The sequence below is a fragment of the Patagioenas fasciata genome, chromosome 4 (assembly GCF_037038585.1).
Source record: "Patagioenas fasciata isolate bPatFas1 chromosome 4, bPatFas1.hap1, whole genome shotgun sequence".
NCBI lineage: Eukaryota > Metazoa > Chordata > Aves > Columbiformes > Columbidae > Patagioenas > Patagioenas fasciata.
This window is the reverse complement of record NC_092523.1, coordinates 24,062,867-24,078,500: the sequence shown is the minus strand read 5'-3', so window position 1 is coordinate 24,078,500 and position 15,634 is coordinate 24,062,867. Positions and strand designations below refer to the sequence as shown.

The 15,634-nt window shown below is 37.2% G+C and overlaps 1 protein-coding gene across 1 annotated transcript in view; it reads left to right on the top strand.

The window, feature by feature from the left end:
* Window positions 1-11,248: 11,248 nt before the first annotated feature.
* Window positions 11,249-15,634, top strand: part of ARAP2 (ArfGAP with RhoGAP domain, ankyrin repeat and PH domain 2) — a 138,273-nt gene continuing 133,887 nt past the window's right edge. Inside the window, exon 1 of the mRNA XM_065836791.2 lies at window positions 11,249-11,378. The gene's annotated coding sequence lies outside the window, so the exon portion shown is untranslated. The remainder of the gene's footprint in view (window positions 11,379-15,634) is intronic.

Sequence of the window (15,634 nt, the reverse complement as noted above, 5' to 3'; positions counted from 1 at the left end):
TGGCTCAACATCTCTACATTTTCACAAATTATTCCTAGTAAAAAAGGAAATCTGAAAAGAACATACACTTTCATGTATAGAACGTTTTAAATGTTGTCTTCCTACCCCAACATTTTGGGATATATAAGGAAAAAAAAAAAAAAATGAGCAAAGCTGCAATATTATATATTTACAGTATTGTATAGACCAACTTCTTGGTGTGAGTCCCTATTGTTCCCCTAACCATAGTATAGCTGGATTCATCAGCTCTGGATCTTTTCCAACATATGCATTTGCTTAGATTACTTCAGACTAAATAAATTAGTGATGTGCAGATGCAAGTTATGAAAAAAGACAATAGTTTGAATCAAGGTAGAAGAAGAACTGTTTTTGAAATAGTAACCTTTTATGTGAAATAGATAATAATAAATAGACTTGTTATCAAAATATGCTATTCATTGAATGTTGTAAAGCTTACAAGAAGCTACTGCAACACACAGTTTTAGAAGATATGACAAGAACTGATCCATATTCTTGTTCTTTACCATAAGCAAAGTGGGGATTTTTTGGTTGTTGTTTTTGTTAGTTTGTTTTGTCAAAAAAATATATATCCTCCTGCTTCAGCTAATATCTGGATAAATTTTCTATGCATATTTGAAATAGGACATTAGTTAGTTTAGAAAATACAGTTGTCTAAAACATGTTCAAAAAGAGAAGAGAAACTATTATAATTTTTTAATAAGTAGTTGAAATAATACCAAGACTTAGAGAAAAAAAAAAAAAATATTCCTCTTCTCTGTAACCATGAGTGAAACATGCAAAAGAATAAGCTTTTGCAAAAACATGAGGTACTACATGGTATAAGGGTCTGCAAAATTATAGAGACCTCTGTACAAGAATTTATTGTAGAGGCAATTAGGTAAACTACATTATTAATGAAACAGTTACTACTCAAGTGCTGCTATTGGGAGACATATGAATTTTAAGCACATGATTATATATCACACATCATGACTGAAAATTAAGTAGCAATGGAACTCAAATGACAGTTGATTCTTCCAGCTTTTTTAACTCTTCTTCAGTAGTAAAGAGAATGCATATTTAGGTTGTCTGGTGATTAATATTTGAAGGTCTTTAAATTCAGCCATTCATATAGCAAAACCATAGTTTTAACCAAAAGTAGTTCCCACACCTTATTTTAATTTCACTTCCAGTGTTGGGCTATGAAAACCTGTTATTTGTGATATTTTGCTACTAATTCACCATTTCTTCTTACTTGAAAAATAGTGATACATTATGTACATGGGATTTCTTGATCTTTCATGCTATTTAGGGGATAGTCTTATGATTTAAGGCTTTTGTTTATATACCATGCTGGCAGGTATTAGACAGTATAACTATAAAGTCTTTGGGAACAATCAGATGTTTTTACCTGACACAAGCTCTTGCCCAAGGAGATCCAGCTGTAGGTCCCTGCATGTACCCATAGGCCTTCATGATCCAAACCAGCCTCACCTGGTGAGTGCAGGTGATGAACTGGGCTGTGCTTGGAGCTTTCTGAACACTGCAAATTGTGAAAGTTGCTGATATGAGTAAAATATAACCAGAAAGCATGATGGGTAATGAAAGTACCAAACATGAGTCATTCAGAAATGTTATAGAAAAGTGAGTGTATATTCTCTGAAAATATGACTGCCAATACTAAAATATAGAATAAACTGAATAAGATACTGTAATAGATGACATACGTGAAAGAGGAAGTCCTTTCAATGCAATATGATAAAGAATCTAGTACAAAGGTTACTTAAGTAGAATTTATACCACACAGTTAATGCTGGAGTTTTACAATCACTTCAAGCTTTTGCTTTTGTGAAGTTAAATTCAGCCTGAGTTAGTTATCTGAGGTGGTTACTATGAGGCACACTAGCTAATAAGAGGAGGTTGAGACAGCAGGAATAAGTAGACTTGATTAGGGCAATATTACTCCATTCTCCAGCAGAGTCAACTTTAACAGCAAAACTATAGTTTCATCTTTCAGTTTTTACTGCAAAGTCCTGAGCAGAAGAAAAAAAAGACACACACACAGAGACACGCACATGCACACAAAGAAAAGAAAGACACAAAGAAAACCAGTTCTGAGGTATCAGAAGCAGCTCAACAGATTTGGCCACTGTGGGTGGCCAGGCTCACTGGAAATCTTTGCCTAAAATACATACTTTAGCTGAGAAAGAATCAGTTCCATAGCGTTAGGATGAAGACACAAGCTATTGTGTTCAGCTCTACATACAGACACCAGCTAATTAGGCTTGCACTAACAGACTCTGAGGAAAAGAGACATGGGTGTCCTGAAACTTGATTGTCAAAAAAAGGGCCCTCTGCCTGGGTAGGCAATATACAGGGAATAAAATGAAAATAATTAGAAGACACTGTGTAAGAAAGAAAAGTGCAAGAACAATTGTGAGAGATGTAGAATTGTCACTAGATTGTATCTTTTCAGGTCTTGTTTGTTTTTTATTTTGTTTTGTTTTTGTTTTTTGTTTGTTTTTTTGTTTGTTTTTTGTTTGTTTTTGTTTCTTTTTGTGGTTTGGTTTTGTTCTGTTTGGTTTGGTTTGGTTTCGTTTGGTTTGGTTTGTTTTTTTTGTGTGTGAAAGAGTTCAACAAAAGAGCGGTGCACTCATCCTCAGAGCTTAGTTCTCCATTGAATTTCACCTTTCTGGAGAGTAATCCTTGTCTTCACCAAAATTCTATCAGCAAAAAAAGACAAAGTGGAAAATTTGCTCTACTCTTCATTTTGGTTTAAAACAATTCCTATTCATGGTTTACTTTCACTTTTGAATATATTATCTAACTATTCAAATAATTCTTTAAAAAGAGAGCTTTCATGTCCACATTACATAGTGGCCTTGGATGCTGGAGTAAGAAAATATGAAATCCAGAAAAATAGGGATCAACATTTAGATTTAAATTGTTATCATTTAGCAGATGCACATGTTGTTTTCAGAATACCTTAATATTGTTGTATAGCTGATAACAAAAGAAGAGGACTTTGCCCTGCTAGGAAAAGACATTAGACTGTATGATGCAGATCCGGTAAGTTCTACCTTTATACTCTCTATATAATGCAAAGTTCAGTAGGTGAAAATAAATGCATTTTGGTGCATTTATTGATATATTAATATTTGTAAATATGTGTAATGGTTTTTCTTCCTGCCTCTGGTATTCTAAAGCCCAGGGGAATAAATAATAACAGTATAAGAAAACCAAAGAAAGTGCTAAAGATGTACCATGCTATAGAAATTATATTATATGCTCATCTGAATGGTTCATTTAGCACTATGTTATAATGACCAGTGCTGGATGTTTTGAAGAAAGACATAACCCCCTTGAAATACATAATTATTAAATAAGATTATCAGAAAAGGTATATCTCTCCTACTGTGGTCACAGTACCTGACATTAAACCATCTTAACTATGAATCATGTGCATGGGCCTCACGTTAGCAAAGGCAAAGTTCCAGAGCGTCGGAGGGAAGTAAATCTGAGCCTGCGCTAAACCATGGTGTGGGGCCACCTGTGTACCTATGTTCACTAAAAGGCAGCATAGTGTTCTTGGCCTGAATTTGCCATTATATTTAAGTTAGCTTCTGTGGAGGTTTCAGGTAACCAGTGTTGAGAAAACAAGCCACACTCAGCTGTGCTGGAGTGGAGCTAACACACATAACAAGGGATCAGGGTGCAAACTGGGTTTTTCTCATTTCTGAGTCTGATCTATGTGAAATTTCATAGGTGCAGCCTTTGGTTAGCTTTGTGATCTGGGAGGAGGGGAAAAAAAGCAGCTTGTATTCTTTATGTGTTCTCTTTTAGTTCAGTTGTTGATAACTATTTGTAAATAATTTGAATAATATTGCTTGGGAACAAATAATCATGTATTTACTGGTCAAAGACAAAAAGACTGTAGACTGAAACTTTATGAGTGATTACTTTTTGGTGGGTAAGGTCCTCATCTTTGGAACAGCAAGACGAACTTCTCGACCATCTAATCTGTCCTTTATCACTTCAGCATGGACCTACAAAATTTAGCAAGAATGTAGAGGAAGATAAAAATAACAATATATACTTTGAAATCCATCTATTTTATTATCCCACTTACAGTCTTCTACAGGAGATGGACTTAGGTGAAAACCTACTCTGTCTGGAATCCAGGCTGAACTGTAATACGCATGTCCTATACCACACTTTTGTGAAAGAAATACAAACCACTTTTACTGATGCTTCTCTTAAAATGGACAATTCTTTGTAGGTACGGGAGAAGTGAGATTTGATGACATATATGAAGAGAAAGTAGCCTTGCCATAGCCACTAAAATATCCTAATCAATTTTCATTACATTTTTTCCATGCTCATTTAGACCCTTGGTGCACTGTGGAAATGGCAATGAATGGTTTTAGTGCATTAATTTAAACTAGAATTTCCTTTATTTTAAAATTTATTTCCTTTTAATTTGGTTCTGTATGCAAGAACTGTGAAGGCTTCCAGGATTCCAAACGTTCATTAACAAGGGACAAGTTTTATATTGCAGTAGCTAAACAGAGTATGCAATTTGAATTCCATACCAGTGTGCATAAAGCAAAAAGATTTAGTCAAGGTTTTGGTCTTGTGTAGTTTTTTTCTTTGTGCACACAAAGTTGAGTTTTCTTGAATGGAAGCCTTATGTGATACATTGTCTTTCCAACAGTTTTGTAAGGGAAGGTCGATACTACCACTGTGTCTCTGAAAGGTCAGAAACTTGATTCACTGTTTACCAGGAGAAGATCATAATTTCCACAGCCTCTCTGCTGTTTTGTCTCATAAGATTAAGTAATAACCTAATAATAGCCTCTGGGAAAAAATAATTATTGAAAGAAAAAAATGTCTGTTGATGTGATCAGCAACAGTATTCTGTAGTTATTAAACAAGATTGATGTTGGTTTAATGTTAGTGTTTCATTATATAAGAAAAACTGTAGGCTTTTTTGTCCAAAATTGAAGTGACACTTATTTAATTGCAATTTTAATTAAACTTTAGAAAGTGAGAGGCTGTAGAAATATGAAATGAACACATTGTTTTACACTTGACGGTATTTCTTTTCCTAATGACGAAGTCCCAGTCTCTGTTACGCTGCTGTCCTCAATAATGGAGTTAAACCTTTGTTACTCTTAAGAGATACCCTTAGTATAAAGCTATCCTTGAAGGAAGTATTATATTTTCTGAGTAGAAGGATGTTAAATAGATATAGAGAACCGTAACTACCTGCATATAGAATGGTGTGATGTGACTAATTTCAGCAGAGCTTGTAACACAAGCAAACTATTTGAATCAGATTTCTTAAATCGCAATCTAATTCAAAATTGTAGGCAGAATATTTAGGCCATCCTTCAATTACTTAAAATAGCTAAGGGTACTGGTACACCCAGTACAACCTGGTACTCCCCAGGGGGCTTTTGACTTTTAGCATTTTACATTTGAGGTTGTTTCTCAATTTGTTATTTCGAAAATAGACTGAAAATTAGTGAAACAGTATGTAAAATGGGATGTATGTAGTAAGAATTCAAAGACTTGATACTTCTCAGCTTCTGATTTAATCTAGTAACTTCACAATAAATTATTCATGGACAGATGGGGTATCTTCATTATGAGTTTGCTATTAAAGTATTGTTTGTATATACAGAAAACCTCCAGTTTAGCCCCTTCGATAGCATCAGAGTTCTGAGGAGTGATCCAGCTATCGAGAGTTGGTTTTTTTGGTTGGGTGGAAAACAATGAGGAAGAGAGGAAACAGAAGAAAGATAATATGTGTCACTAGGCCTAAATAATAGTGTGAAATTATGTAGAACTATGTACAATTTTAACTGTGATTGCACTTTGGAACTTTTTTCCCCTAAAAATAGTTCTGTGATGTCTATTATGTTTCTTTACTTTCCATGCCAAATTTACTCAAGCAACAAGTAAAATGAAAGAGGGAAAGATGTATCTGAGATGATGACCTTTAAGATAAATAGCATCTTTAGATGTGTCATATGTGTTTTCTATAGAATGCAAGCAAGCCAATGCTGTGGAGATAAAACCTTAATGATGTGCGATTTGTTACAATTCAATGAACTGCGCAGAAGACGAATATGGGAAAAATTTAGCATTTCTTTGCAGGAAAGTTCTTCAGAGAGATTTATTTTCAAGCTTGTTTGTTTGTTGTTTTTTGTTTTGTTTTGTTTTAATTTTAAGTTTAGGAATGCTCCATTAGCCTTTTCAAAGCTGTCAGGAATTCATACCAAGGTAGTGAGGTCCCCTAAATGAGAGCATTAGCAAAGAAATAGAAAGGAACTTAGCACATGCTTTGGAGCTGCACTTGTATTCAAAACCAACTTGAAAACCTTTACATACAAGTGAGAGACACAAGTGTTGGGATAAGGAAGTTTGGGAGCTGACTCAAGGCAAGACATGGAGCGGGTCAGTCCAGGTAAGCACCATGTTTTGTGCTTTGCCAAAAAGGCAGTGAGATAGACCCTCCTCATCTTCCACAAACCTCAAGTTGTCCCAAGGTCGTATTTTGAATTGCCATCTTTGTGAACTCCCATTAAGAGTGAGGTCAAGTTCAATGTTTCTGATTCACCCATCGCCTCCATATAAGAGGTGCTTTTAGAGCGTGTTACTATTGGTTTATAAGTTTTTTTATTCTCATAAAGACTATTCCAGTTAATTGGAATAACTTCCTGCATTTGGAGGATTTTGCATTTGCAGCTGAGTTCAATATGCAATACATAAGGCAGAAAATTCACTGACAACTAAGGGGAAGAAAAAAAATCATGATATTGCAGAAGTAATCAGTAAACAGTATCACCCTAATCGCCCTATTATATCAGCTTTATGTCATTTGTTTCAAAAGTCATATGAGTATCAAAATAACTTGAAGTGCCTACCTCATGAGTCCATCAGTAGTTCTAAGAAAATGGAGACTATATTAAGGTTAAACATATAGTCATTAAAGAAAACATGATTGCAAAAGCCACAATCGTCGTGTTGTCATATCTGTGAAGAAGAACATTAGCTAGTTTATAAAGAGATAGACTAAAAATACAGATCCGTCATATGGTACAGGGATAGGGTGCTTCTTGGACATCAGACTGACTATTATACAATCACATTAAAATATGGCATCAAACTGGCTTAGAGGTCTGAGTAAAAATGTAGGTTGGTGTCCAGTGAGACATACAATATTAACTGACTTATAATGCACTGAATAACTGGCTGAGAGGAATTCCAAGGTTACAAAAACAGTTGATAGCAAATGCAAAAATGGAATGTGGATATCTCAACTCTTGTGCTTATTCTTAACTGCAGTCCTATCATTTTTTCTGAAGCTTTGCAGCATTTTTACCCTGTGTGAAATGTTACCTCATGCTAGAACTCTGCTTGTGAAAATTGTAATGCATTATTCAATTTCCAAGGTTATTTTCCTGATATTTTATTAACAATAATATCAAAGCTATACTATAACAGTAGTAGTGAATCTCTAATAATAAAAAGCCTAAATATTCACCTGCTGGTTGTTTGAGATGTACCTAACATTGCATTTCTTATGACATTTCATTGGCTCCAAAACTTAAATACATTTAACCTTCTCAACACCTTGAGGACACTGGTACATGAATTTTATTGCCTCTTCTTTAAAGGGGAGCAAACAAAACTGAAAAGACTGCAGAAGACTGAATTTAAAATTTAGACAGTGCTATTTAGCTTGGACTGTGTGCAATGGTAGTAAAGATGTGCTATTCTTACAGAAGAGAGAGAAATAATCTCGTTAAAAGTAAAAAATATACTCAGTTCTGTGTATTTTCAGACAGCTGAAAAATGTCGTGTACAATATCAGAGATACTTGTAGGCCATCTATAAAGGAAGGAGTAGCCATTGTTTCCCCCAATTTATCTTAGCAATTTGCTGTTTGTGCAGCTAGCTTTGGAGTTCTTAAACACAATAAATATGCAGCAAGTGGAACTGATCAATAGTTTTAAAGACACACAAAAACCCCCAAAATATTTAAAAACTGGAAAAAGACTGACTAGCTTAAATCAGCTACATTACTAGCTTAATGAACAACAGAAGATGTGGCAAACATTGACTTTGAGTTATGACAAATCACAGAGATGGATTGTTGACATCTGAGGTAGATTAATATTCTAAGTTTCAGCTCCCGCACAGTTTAGATGATATTATGCCATCTTCAGTTAAACACAGACTTACATGGTTATTCTTACGGACTGATAAAATAATCAGGCCAATATCAGCTAATAGAAAACAAGGTTATTTTAAAAGTTTTCGTAACCATAAGCCTGAGCTGGAAGGCAATTTCTGCATGTTCACTATGAATGACCTTCTTGAACAGTCAAAGGTATTTTAGGATACAGGAGGCCTTAATGTCTTCCAGAGGATATGGCAAAATCCTTGCAACTTATTTTTATAATTCTAATCTCAAATTTTATCTTCACCTACTAAAAAAAAATTAGCTACCTAACATTTTTTCATGATAGGAACAAATAAATTCAAGGGAAGATGAAATTATCATCAGGTAACAAAATCTCTGCAGTTTGCAAGCCTAAAAGCAGATTTTCAAAACTACAGAATATCAAGAAGCCATAGAATAATCGTATGCATTATGTCACATCTGAATCACATCAGAGTTCGTAGGATGTAATTTCCTTTTAGATTTTTGTATTTTTTTTTTTACCATAGTGGTAGAAAGCTGCCCTTCCATGCTCTGGCAGAGAACTATATGCTGTAGATAAACCAGAGACTTGAGAGCCTTCTTAGAATCTGATAAATCATGCTACTTAATTTCTAACAACTAGTAAAACAGCATATAGGTTTGCCTGATCCTGCCGGTGTCATTTAGATATACACATAAAGACAAGAAAATCCCCTAAAGCCCCAAAAGCACAATATGGCTTAAAACGAACTTGTGTGTACTGCAGTTTTTCTGGACATAATGCAAACAAATATGTAAACACAACTGAGAAGGTGTTTCAGATGTTAATTTTTTCCTTGCCCCCTCTACCCCCTCACCCCGAAAAAAAAAAACCAAACCACCGAACACACACACACACACACACACACACACACAAAACCAACAAAACAAAACCAAACCACAAAAACAAAGAAACAAACAAAACACAACAAAAAATGGAAAAAAAAAAATCAGGTCTTGTGGTCTCCTGTTGTGGTCAAGAAAAGTAAATAATCCTGGTTGAGACACACTGTCAGAGCACAGTGTCATGTTATGCTCTGAGGGGAGAAGCTACTACTGCACAAGTATTAAAGTGCTGAAGGCAATCTCTTTTAGTGGGTTCCATGTCAGACTCTGACAGCTGTTTTAAAGACAAATGCTGAAGGGACCATTGTCTGTCTTTGCTGCTGGCCCACTTACATGAGCAAATCACATGGGGCGCCTGGAAGATAAACAAAGGTTGACTTTATAGAAGGACTAGGGAATTTCTTGACAGAGAAGAGCTCAAGGGTATTAATCAATAATCATAACTTAAGACTTGCAGAAAAAAAAATCAGCCCATCATAAACTGCCTTTTTTTTTTTTTCATGGTAAGATAGGCTTTGCAAAGGGGGCAGGTCTTTTGTTGTTTACAAGACCCGAATCTTTCAAATATTTTAAGTTACTGTGGTTAAAATTCCTTTTCTAAGTCAGCATTCATTGGTATTCTTACTGTTCTGAAAGGAAGCTAGGCTTAGCTGGAAATCTTAAGCAAATCTATGATCAGATGACTCTGTGAGTCACTAGGTTACAATCCAGAAAGGCTATGACCAAAAAGGGTGTTAGTATGCTTACCTGAATTACATCTGTGCACTAACTTGGTTTGGACACATGAATCCCTCTGCAAATAATTAGGAATGTCACTGAGACAGCTCAGCAAAAAACATTAATAAAAAGTCAAGCAAGAACATAATAAATTTCTTTAGGTTACCTAAAAAGGCAAACCTAAGTGTTTGCACTGGAGTGGAACTTGCCACAAAATTTGCTTGTATAATGTAAGTTTAGGAGGTAAAATTAACTGCATTTTTTTGGTACACTGGTATTTAGGCATCTAATAATTAGGACTTGCAGTAGGATTTTCAGAAGTGCTTTGGCACTGATGGAATTGGTTCTGTAACACTGAACTTCAAACTTGTAATTGTTTTGACTAGGAGTTGAAGACTAAAAACTTTGTTTACATTCAAAATTGGGATCTTGAAACCTCAATTTACCACCATGGCACCAACAGTTTTTAACAACCTTACTAATAGTAAGGCTATTTAGTAAAGCGGCATTTAGCATGTAGTAAGCAGTCTTTGAAGCAGGAAAAAGAAGCCAGGTTTACTTGCTCCTAAACGAGCACTTTAATTACTGGTCTCTATTTCGCAGTAAATCTCTGCTTCATTTCTGCTTCAACAGAGCGGCAGACCTCTGACTTCAGCGACAACAGTGTGAGTCTTTTGGTACATCCTTGGACTTAAATAGAACAAAATCAGAACTGATGTATCAAAAGGAAGAGATAGATGTACAGCGATGGAGTATATGAAAGTACTTCTCAGTTTTTTTTTTTTTTTTTTTTTTTTTTTTTTTTTTTTTGTAACAGAAAGCTAGTTTCAGCTGAGTGACAGTAATTCACAGATGTGGGTGACTTCCTAGCAGTGGGGAAGCTACATGCGTTACCGAAAGCTTATTTATTTATTTATTTAAAAGAAAGTGATCATCGCTCAACACCTGTGCCACTACTGTAAGTCAACGCTACTGCCTCGCACCTGGAGCGCCCGCCGTGAGCATGGCTCTGTTCGGTGCCAGGCGTGGGACAGGGAGGTCCTTTGCTGGCTGGCTGGCTGGCTGGCTGCTGCCAGGGGGGGAAGGCAGAGAGCCCCACGGCCACCCCAGGCTGTGGGAGGGGACAGGGGAGGCTGCGAAGCCATGCACCGGGCCGGCAAGCGCCCCTCAAGCCGGTGCCTGTGGCTGCAAGCGGGCTTCCTCCTGATTCCTCAAGAAATATGCTGCCCGGCGAGCACGCCCTGAGCAGCCGCCCCGGCGGCCCGCGGGCGGAGCGGCGGCGCGGAGGGGCGCGGAGCGGCGGCCGCTCCCTGCCCGCGCCCAGGTGCGGCCGCCTCCTGCGGGAGCGGGGGAGGGCGGGGGGAGCTCCGCGCCGCGGGCGCGGCCTGCTGGGGAGCAGCGCGGGGGTGGGGTGGGGTGTGGAGGCAGGAAGGAAGGAGAAAAAGAAAGAGCAAGAAAGCGAGCGAGCGGAGAGGGAAGAGAAAGCTGAAGCAATCTAAAGTCCTGCTCTTTCTTCCTCTTGCCCCTCTCTTTCCTTGTCCCACGCTGCTTTTTGCCAGAGGTAAGCCATCCTCCGCGCGGCGCGGAGTTTGCGAGGCAGAGGACAAGGTCTACCCGCCTGCTGCGCTGTGCGGCGGCTTGCGCCGGCAGCTCCGTGGGCCGGGTCGGGCCGCTGCGGGCTCGGAGCTTCACCGCGGCCGCTGCTGTGGTGCTGGAGGTCCAGGCGGCCAGCGGAAACCACGCTGCGGGGAAGTAACTTTAAAGTCAGTGGCGAGTTCAGGGGCGAGGCTGAGTGATTTGGTATAGGGCATGTCTCAGATGAGCGTCAGATACCAAAGGTGGAATTTGACAAGAAATAGCTTGTAGGCAGGTAGAAGATGAGGGGTGTATTTTTTCCTCTTCTGTTTTCTTTTTGGCTTAAATTATTTTAACGGTCTGTATGTAAATGTCAGAGTAAGGAACATTGCTTTGTTATTGTATATTTATTTACTCTGTGAGTCATCCTTGTGAAGCAGACATAAGCAGACTTCTTGTTAGATGCCGGTATACTTCTGGAAATTTTACGAGAAAATGCATGAAGTTTACTTTGAGAGAGTCAAAGGATGTCCTAGACAGAAAAGGCAAAGTGAATGATACAGCACCCGAGTGTTGCCACAGCAACTTGCTAAAATGTACTTTGCCAATTCCACCTTTAGTTTGCTTCTTAATGCCATGCAGTACTTTACTCCAGAGTCTGCCTACAAGTTGTTCCACTGGAATTTCTTGCAGTATGAGGTTTGATTCTGAGGTAGCAAAAGTGGTTGAACTTTTCTCTGGAAGAGAAATGTTCTGAAATACAGTAATTTACAAAAAAAAAAAAAAAGGACATTTTGACAGAGGATGTGCTTGAAGGTATTTCATAATTATCCACTGTGTTGAACTACACTTAGTACCTGTCTCGCATTTGGAAGGGGAACAGTTCTATTGGAATTGTTGCAATCAGTTATCTTGCTCTGAGTTGACCCAAATGTTAATTCATTAAGTAACCACTTTAAAAAGGTCATTTGAGGTTGTTTTTTTGTGTCTGTGCTTTTTTTTTTTTTTTTTTTTTTTCTCTCTCTGTAGAATGCAGTCAATATGCTGATTGCATTAAGTAGATTTTTGGAAATATCTTTAATGGTCTAGAATAGGGCTGTCAAACTCCTTTTAACCGGGGGCCTCATCAGCCTCATGGTTTTCTTCAAAGGGCCAAATGTAAGTTTAGGACTGTATAAATATTGCAGTAGTTAGGATGTTTTCTGGGCCTGTTAATCTGGTCAGTTTGTATGCAGTCAAGTACAATGGGAAGATGAAATTCACTACTGGTGAGTTTCATTCTGCTCTGAGGTGAGTCCTTTTGTAGTGTTTCATTTTGGGTTTTTGGGGGAATTTTTATCCGTTTATTTAGATCTTAATCTAGTATGTGGTTTAGCAGAAATTGAGGACAAGCCTGAACTTGCTTCTGGTTGTTGAACGGATTGCTTAAAGTGTGATTATCTTGCCATGCACTTCTAAAGGTTTGACACTTTCTTCAGGCTAACATCTGTAGTAATCTTAAAAAGGGGAAAAGAGAATCTCACTTAAATTGTTCTGTGTTCAGCTATATCGTATTTCATTATTAAAAGTTGGATTCTTTGCTTGCTTCAACAAAGATTTGTCTATTTTCCGATCATTGTTGTTTTGAAGAATTTTCAACTTGAAAATCATAGAATGGAAGAATCAAAATGGATTGATATGGCTTTTTAGAAAGTTAGATGCAGGAACTTATCCTCCATGTGAGGAAAGGACCTGAAAGTTGTGTTTTTTCTTTTCTGTACCAGTGTTGTCATTTTCTTAGGTGATGTTTAGCTGTCATTTTTAGTAAAATCAAAATAACTACTTCTAGTTGATGTACCTCCTTATCTAAGTTCCTTCCATCAGATGGGAAAAGGAAGGATGTGAAAATCTGTTTGAAAGGAAGTGTGAGAAGTATCTTCTATGGAAGAGAATTGGATGATCTCGTTTAAGTCTTGAGATGTGCAACACGAACTGCAGTTCATCCCCTGCCAAAACATATTTTCTTGGAAGAAAAGCCCAGATGGTTTCCCTTGTATTGTTTTTTATTCCACATGGCAATTTAAATGTTTACACTTATTTCTGTAAAATTGAATGGTCAATTTTCTTCTGAGAAGCTTGATTTTTGTATAACTGGTATAGCACTTTCCTGTTTTTAGTAACCGTGTTGAATGCTGACATTTGTCGTGATTACTCCACGATGGAGACTATGATAGTACAGCAAGAATCGGTTTCATTTAAGAAAGACAAATTCCCTCCCCCTCCTTTTTTTTTTTTTTTAATAGGATGTATGCAACCACGTGAACTAATGTTGAAAACTGTTGTTTATTTAAACTGTCATAGGGGTACAAATATTGATGTGAAAGTGTGTATGCATATCCATGTGTATATAACATATATATGCATTACATATCTAATGCTGTATAAATATTCTTTATGATTTTTATTACTTAGCAATTAAAGCTGTAAAGGAGTTAAAATTAGTTTTTAATTGATATACATTACATTGAAATACATTAATACAGTGAATAAGGTGGTCCTAGAGTTCTGCTTTTCTGTATGCTCCTTGAGTTTAAGCCTTTAGTAAGGATAAAACATGGTAATGGTAATATAAGAAATGATTCAATATACATCTTCTAGCCTGCGATAAAACCATTCACTAATGCGAGTAGATTGTTTAGCTGTTTACTACTTGAACCTTTGAGCAGTTAAACCAAAACAGGAGTCAGTGTAACCCGTTGCTCAGACCCACAAAATATGTGTGACTGTGAACTTACCAGTATCTAAGCAGCTGTATGGGTAGATTGAATTAATAGCATGTCTTTATAAATCTTCTTAGAAGATGAGTCCAGAGTTGGAAGGGACCCACAAGGATCATTGAGTCCAACTCCTGTCCCTGCATATGACGTACACACCATGTGTCTGAGGGCGTTGTCCAGTCTCTTCTTGAACACTGTCAGGCTTGGGGCTGTGACACCTCCCTGGGGAGCCTGTTCAGTGCTCTGCCACCTCTGGGTGAAGAACCTTTTCCTAATGTCCAACCTAAACCTCCCCTGGCACATCTTCCTGCCATTCCCTTGGGTTCTGTCATTGGTTGCCAGTTGATGGGTGCATTAACACCTTCTGCTGTAGATTACTACAAAAAAAAAAAAGCACTTTGGCTTCTAGCAGTACTGGCATTTTGTGGTCAAAAAGTCAGCAAGCAGTTTTTTCCTCTCTCGATCTGATACATAGTTTGTTTATAAAATTTGCTGCTAAAAGTAATGGTTCTTGCAAATTTGGAAGCAAAGTTTGTTCTGTGCTAAGTATGCCTCTGCTTTGTTATGTGGTTTATACAGAGATGGGTTAGGATCCAAATCGCTGATAATGCATGACTATTTGAGTTCCTGAAGTAACAACACTGGAGACGTTCCAGAATAAGGTGTTGGTAAAGCTATTGCATGTAGAAAAATATAGTATTTAGATATTGAGAAGAGTGCGTGAGCATAAATATATGGTTATATTAAAATATATATTTATTTATACATATGTAACTAAAAGCTGCTTTCCTAAGCCTCTTTTTTTGGTTACTGCTCAAGGTAGTAGGATTGAGAAAATGATACTCTCTGAAATAAACACTAAAACCTCAGGGAAAAAAAATACCCAAACACCATCATGAGACCCAGAACTGCCAAGGAAGGTGGTAATGGCTGAGATTACCAAGTGCAACTTCAACATTAAAGCGCTTAGACTGATACACTAATGTTGTAGGGGTTTTATACATTTGAACACGTGTGGTTTTTTGTTTGGTTGTTTGTTTTGTTTTTTTTTTTTTTCATTAAACAAGAAAGACTCTGTTCTCTGGCACAAACAGTGCCTGCCTGATACTTTGTGCCCACTTTATTAACTTCTGTACTAATTATTTCTCATTCTGTACTCAGAATATATATTCAGCTTCTTAAGAGACTATGTAGTTATAATTCTGTTTTTCAGGGTTTAGAGATGGGTGGAGGCTATACTGTTGAATTCTATCTTTTGTAGAAGCTTACGTGAAGAGCTTGAGGAAATGCTGATGTCTGACATTTTTAAAGGAATGATTTGTGTTTAGATAAATGCTCAAGTTGGGAAAGGACAAAGTTAAATCTAAATGCTGATTGTTAATCATTTTAGTTCAATCCAATGCTTTTTGAACTTAAATGACTTGGGAGTGAGGGTTGACTCCCTAAAGAACTTCATCTCTCTTGAGAAGTTCATATCTGAGTGGCC